Source organism: Eucyclogobius newberryi, unplaced genomic scaffold (genome assembly GCF_026437365.1).
Source record: "Eucyclogobius newberryi isolate DKJ021-1_F unplaced genomic scaffold, fEucNew1.0.hap1 SCAF_21, whole genome shotgun sequence".
Lineage (NCBI taxonomy): Eukaryota > Metazoa > Chordata > Actinopteri > Gobiiformes > Gobiidae > Eucyclogobius > Eucyclogobius newberryi.
Window position 1 is genome coordinate 13,165,109 of NW_027315846.1, and position 6,897 is coordinate 13,172,005.

A 6,897-nucleotide genomic window follows, 5' to 3' on the forward strand; every position below is an offset into this window, starting at 1 on the left:
CATAGATAACCAACAAAAACAGAATCTCTATTGTTACCATTCAATTATATATGAATGCATCTCTTCTTACCGGGTACAATGTAAGTACGGTAAGCCCTATGTATGTGCATCATGAACACAACTCATATTATAATACCAATTATGAACAATCAAGTATACAGTGCCTTACTTTACCCACTTCATATTTTTTGCCTTAAAGGAACCGTTGTTTTTTCCATAAACATGACATATCTGTGTCTCCAGATATAAGAACATAATATGTTCAAATAAAAAAAAAAGAGCTTTTACTGATAACAGAATAACTATAATGTTGACTTAATTCTTAATTACAAAAACATTGGACATGATGTTTTTACCAACCCGGGGCCCTACGTAAAGAATGAGCCCTAGTGCTATTTCTGTAGTCACATCATCACACAGATGGAAAAACAAAATGCGAGTCAGGCCCAATCTGAGAAATGTGATTCATATTCCCTGTGAAAAGATAAAGCCCAGTCTCACTGAAACTAGTCTGAAACTTGCTGTGCTAAATGTCAGATCCTTATGTAACAAATCTCTCTTAATTAATAATTTTATTTCTTCTTATAATCTTGATTTTATGTTTTTAACTGAAACATGGCTTGACAAAAACACAGGAAATGTAGTTCTGATAAAATCTGCTCCACCCAACTTTAAGTTTGAATCTGAAACACGAGAAAACAAAAAAGGGGGTGGAGTCTGTGCTGTCTTTAGAGATGAAATAATTACCCGCAGGTTGTCTTTTGGGGTGTTTTCATCATTTGAGTATGTATCCTTTAAAATGGAGCTAAAACGGTCTCCATCCATTCTCTTCATTGTTTTATACAAGCCTCCCCAGCACTGCCAAAGTTTTATTGATGATTTTACTGAGATGCTTTCAGTCGTATGCACAGACTTTGATGGTTTGGTCATTACAGGTGATGACAGAAACGCTAAAGAGCTTGATGCTGTCCTTGAAACCTTCAGTCTTACTCAGCATGTGAGAGGCCCCACCCACAGCAAAGGACACACACTAGATCTCATAATTACAAAGGGGGTAAATATTTCAAATGTTAATGTGATTGATGTTGCTCTGTCTGATCATTTCTGTGTCATCTTTGACCTGTCTGTTTCTCCCAAACCACCGGTTGGTCCTGCAGTTGTTCAGAGGAGACACATAAGTGATGGCACAGGTGCACTGTTTATGGAAATGATAAACTTTGAAAAATGTCTCATGTTCTAATGTAAATGATTTGTTGAACTCTGTTACATCTAGTGTTTTGAAAGTTCTGGACACCATCGCCCCTATGAAGGCTAAAATGGTCAAAAATAAGCAGAAGGCGCCGTGGAGAAATGATGATTCGGTCAGGGCACAGAAAAGGGAGTGCCGCAGGGCCGAACGGAAATGACGCAAGTCAAAGCTCCAGGTTCAAAAAGAGATTTACAAAGAGAAGCTGAACATGTACAACCTCATTTTATGTAGAACTAGGGAAAGATATTTTTCTGAAATAATTGGAAGCTGCAGTAACAACTCTCGTGTCTTGTTTGCCACAGTAAACAGATTAACAAACCCTCCAGCTCAGCTGCCGTTAGAACTCATTTCCACATCCAAGTGTAATGAGTTTGCATTATTCTTTAATGACAAAGTTCAGGGCATTAAAATGCTATAAATCCCACAATGCTAAAAATTACCCTAAAACCACCAAGACGCTTAGAGCTAACTCACTTTGCACCAGTAACTGACAAAACTGTCCATGAGATCATCACCAGTCTGAGTTTATCTACATGCTGCCTCGATGTGTTACCCACCAGATTTCTAAAGTCTGTGCTGAACAGTTTGTTAGCACCATTCACTCACATAGTCAACATGTCGCTTCAATCTGGAACATTCCTAATGTCTTTGAAAACTGCGGTCATAAAGCCTCTCCTAAAGAAGAGCAGTCTTGATGCCGCAGTACTGAGTCTTTACCGGCCCATCTCTAATCTGCCATTTTGGGGCAAAGTCCTTGAAAAGGTTGTTTACCAACAGCTCACAGATTTCCTCTTAATAAACAACTCATTTGATGTTTTTCAGTCAGGTTTTAGACCTCATCACAGCACTGAGACTGCTCTTGTCAAGGTGACAAATGACATCCGCCTGAACACTGACACGGGCAAAGCCTCAGTCTTAATTCTGTTAGATCTGAGTGCTGCGTTTGACACTGTCGATCATGGGATCCTCTTACAGAGACTAGAGGACTGGGTGGGCATCACTGGCACTGCCCTAAACTGGTTAAGGTCTTATCTGGAAGACAGGAAGTACTTTGTTGAAATTGGTAGCTGTGTCTCAGACCACATGACCCTGACCTGTGGAGTGCCCCAAGGGTCAGTCCTGGGTCCCCTTCTGTTCAACCTCTACATGCTGCCGTTGGGTCAGTTGATACGCAGTGAAAATGTGTCCTATCACAATTATGCAGACGACACTCAGATCTATGTTTCACTATCGGCAGGTGACTATGGACCAGTAGATTCACTCTGTCACTGCATCCAACAGATCAGTGTGTGGATGCAAAACAACTTTCTCCAGCTGAACTCAGACAAGACTGAAATAATTGTTTTTGGCCCACAGAAACAAAGAGAAAGTGTTAGCGGCCACCTCCAGAGTCTCGCTCTAAAACCTACAAACCAAATTAGAAATCTGGGGGTAATAATGGACTCAGACTTGAACTTTAATAGCCACGTCAAATCAATAACATCAGCAGCTTTTTACCATCTAAAAAACATTGCCAAAATCAAAACTAGTGTCAAAACCAGATTTAGAGAGACTTATCCATGCGTTTGTCTCCAGTAGGTTAGACTACTGTAACAGCCTGCTCACTGGTCTCTCCAAACGAGCTGTAAAACAGCTGCAGTACGTCCAGAACGCTGCTGCTCGGGTCCTGACCAGAACCAGGAAGTATGATCACATTAGTCCTGTTCTCAGGTCTCTGCACTGGCTCCCTGTGGCTCAGAGAATAGACTTTAAAGCAGCTCTGCTTGTGTACAAGTCTCTCCATGGCCTAGCACCAAAGTACATCTTGGATATGTTAGTGCCATATGAACCATCTCGGACTCTGAGGACCTCAGGGACCGGCCTCCTGCTGGTGCCCAGAGTCAGGACTAAACATGGGGAATCTGCATTTCAGTTTTATGCAGCTAAAATCTGGAACAGTCTTCCTGAAGATGTGAGACAGGCTTCTACTCTGACAATGTTCAAATCTAAGCTAAAAACAGTTTTGTTCAGCTGCGCATATGACTGAAAGGATTTTTTCTTTGCACTCTTCTCTTTTGTTTGGGATTTTATTAGTTTAGACAATCAGTTGGATTGATAATTTTTTTTGTGTATGAAATGTGCTCTACAAATAAACTTGCCTTGCCTTGCCTTGCCTTTATGTTATAATTTGGTGTTTTGGTTCTCAAGCTAATTATCCAATCATAACCCAGAATGAGCCTCCCATGCGTTTCTCATTTGGTTTGCTAGTTTCACTGCTGAAATCCAGTTGGTTTAATGCTAAAATATCTCTCGGATCTGAATAGTCACTACCTAAAGTTCAGCACCTGCACTTATCGTGAATCAGAGCTAGTGCAGCGTCTGCTGCTCAGTCAGAGAATTCTGGGGGTTCTGAGCGGAACATGAGCCATGGCCTGTCCATAAACTGATAATGAAATAAATGTTTGTGTCCTCTAAATGCAGGTTAAGGCATTGGCAACCCAGGTTCAGATGTTCAATATCGAAATTGAATTTGAAATTTTACAAAATGAATTGTGACAAAATTGTTCCCTCGTCTGTCCTTCACTGCCCTGTCCATGCATACAGACTTTCTATTCAGTAACCCTAAAAGAGTAATTTGAGGTTACATTCTTCATAAATATTCTCAACAGACCTTATTCCAAAGGCATTTTAGTTTATTCTGCAACAAAAGCCCTCAAACCTTTATTCCCAAAGCATGGCATGATTGACTTTGATATTGCCATTACATCTGAAACTACTCGTTACATGCATCCTTCCCTGGGACTAGAGCATCCCACAGCGCACACACTGGATGCCATCACTCTTCCGCCGGTCCTTTCTTCCTCTTCTTCTGCTCCTTTGCCCTGCCCTGTGCCAGTCGCCGTGCTGCCTCTGAATCTTCATTAGGGAAGGAAATGAAGCTGAAAACGAGGAGGCAGGCTGGATGGCCAAAAGCAGCTGCACTCACTCACACACATACACACACACATGCATGTTCGGTACAGTGAGCTAAAGTATGCCACTGCCCCGCCACGAGGCATGAGGAGACAGGTGTGCAAAAAGCAGAGGGAGTGTGGGGGAGACAGTAACTCCAGCCCCACATACATACTCCAGACAGCCGAGACAGAACGCGCAGGGAGGGATGAGAGTGTCAACAGTAGATACGGAGGATTTGTGAGGTAGAGATCTAGTCAAAAGTTGGCCACAGAGGAAGAAAAGTCTGGACCAAAGAGCTGGATGGAGGGAAAGTAAGAAGCCGTGGGTAGTGAGGAGTGAGGAGTAGAGAAGAGGAGAAAGGGAGCGAGCTCAGGGCCGTACTACACAAGGGAGTGCAGAGAGAGTGAAGAATATCAGCATTACAACTTACAAAGCAATACAAGCTACTGTATCTTACTTAACCAAAATTAAGCACTAAATATTAGGGATGGGACATGATCTTGTGCCACTAGAATCTTGTCCAACATGTTTTTTATCAGTCTGCTGGCAATAGGGTTTACATTACATCACTGTAAGGAACATGGACATTTGCTGTAAAAATGTTCTGCAATTGAGACGCATTTGCATTATGTATGCAATATTCATGCAATAGTATATAGTCTATACGTAACAATGCTGCAAAAGGAACCGATTAAAGAATATACAGAACCGAATATTGCAGTAAAATCCTTCAGAATCAGTAATATTTCTGCACTTTAATTTCAGTTCAGTCACACTTTTTGCTATTCTTCTTCCACAACCAAAACACTTATAGGCACATTTTAGAATATTTCTGATGGATTGGCATAATATTGTCATGCCAGTAAGGGGAAAATACAATAAATAAATAAATCGAGATATTGATTGATTTGTTACTAACCAAATCAAAACTCATGTTACATTGCTTTTACAATTTACAATTTACAAATGGAAAAAAGAGTATATTAGCAAATTGCAAAGTTCACTCGATACTGACAGGATGCATTCTTCATTGCCAAACACACATTCATCCCCAAGTCTATTCTTCATTTAATATCACAGCTATAAATCACCATGGTAATGCCTCCTCATTTGATTTAGGGGGAATCTGATTATCCTTTATTGCAGAGTCATTTGAGCTGCTCTAAATTATTAATCACCATCCGTCTATTGTTTTTCTGTTTTTTTGTCCTCCCACCACCGCCACCTTCTGTGTTAATTGAAATGATTCCAACCTGAGGAGTGACAGCGGGGTTTGCGTGCTTGATGGCATTCGTGGTATAAAACCTCTCATCCATTTATCATTTTGCCACATAAAAAAGTAATGCGAGAAGTGGATAAATCAGGACGGTCTCCTCTTTAGAAAACATGGATCAGAGCTGTTGTAATAGTCTTTTAAATGGACACGAACTCGCAAGGAAAAATGATCAAAATGGATATTAGTCGCTGTGATATTTTATGACGTGACCTCCTAAGTGTGAAAAGTTAGATTAGCATGGGTGCCTGTGATCACTGATTCTTTTAACATGGAGGTCACAAGAGGAATTGTCACGGACGAACAGAATTGGAGGCAAAGATTGTAACCTTAAAATCAAAGAAGATAAGATTTTTAAGCCATATACTGCTTGAATGTGTGGTTTTTCAGGTGGACTATTACAATGTGGAACTGGTTTAAAGGTACAATAAATTCTCTAATGACAAAAGTCTTCATATATATGCCTGTGATTAAAAATGAATACTTTATTTGAAGTGTTTTGAAGTAAACACTGAATACTATTTTTAAATCATTATTTTATACATCAAGGAAAAAAAAAATCTATCTATTGGGCCTTGTGAAAAAGTATTTGCACCCTGAATCCAATATCTGCTTGGGAGTTTTAACTGTCTGACACCGAATGTGATAATATATTGGAGGTTTTTTGAGAATGAAATGGGTCAAACCACAGCATCTCAAAGTCCGCTCAACCATTGAGTTTGAGTGAAATCCTGTTGTTCAGCTCCTGAAGCCGTCACACCACTGCCGTGTGACTGTAGGCGCGGGGTTCTTTTTCCATCAAGGCCTGTGTCAGTTTTACACCAGATAAAACGGGCTATACAACTTCCGAATAATTCAAGTTTGGTCTCATCAGTCCACAAAATATTCTTAGGGATCATTGGGGATCATCCAGATGTTTCTTGGCAAATGTGAGACGAGTCTTTGTGTTTTTGTCAGCTGTGGTCAGTGAGGTCTTTGTGTATCGTTTTGGATTATTTTGTCATTGCACATTTGGAGAGAATTGTGGTTTCTCATTTGATCTATCCATTTTTGGATTGCGGCATAATGTGTTTGTCTTTGAGGCCTTGCAGCCTACTTCACTTTCTCTGAAAAGCTCTAACACACAGGCCTGGGTATGGCTGGTGGAAATTAACTAAGCTTTACAAAAAACTGTAGTTAATCAAATGATGCATTTACATTTTCACACAGGATCATTTACACAAAGTGCCAAAACGTCAGTGGTGGCTTGCAGCAAGATGAAAAGCAGTGAAAAGTTATATTATATACGTTTGCATTGCATTAGGGCAGAGCTAGTCTCTCCCTTCTTTAGTTGTTTCCATGGGAGAGCATACACCCACCTTCGTTCCTGACAGCTCACTAATGCCAGACCAAGATCTAGAATGGCTTAAATAGTTTGACATGACCTTAGAGAGTCAGAAGG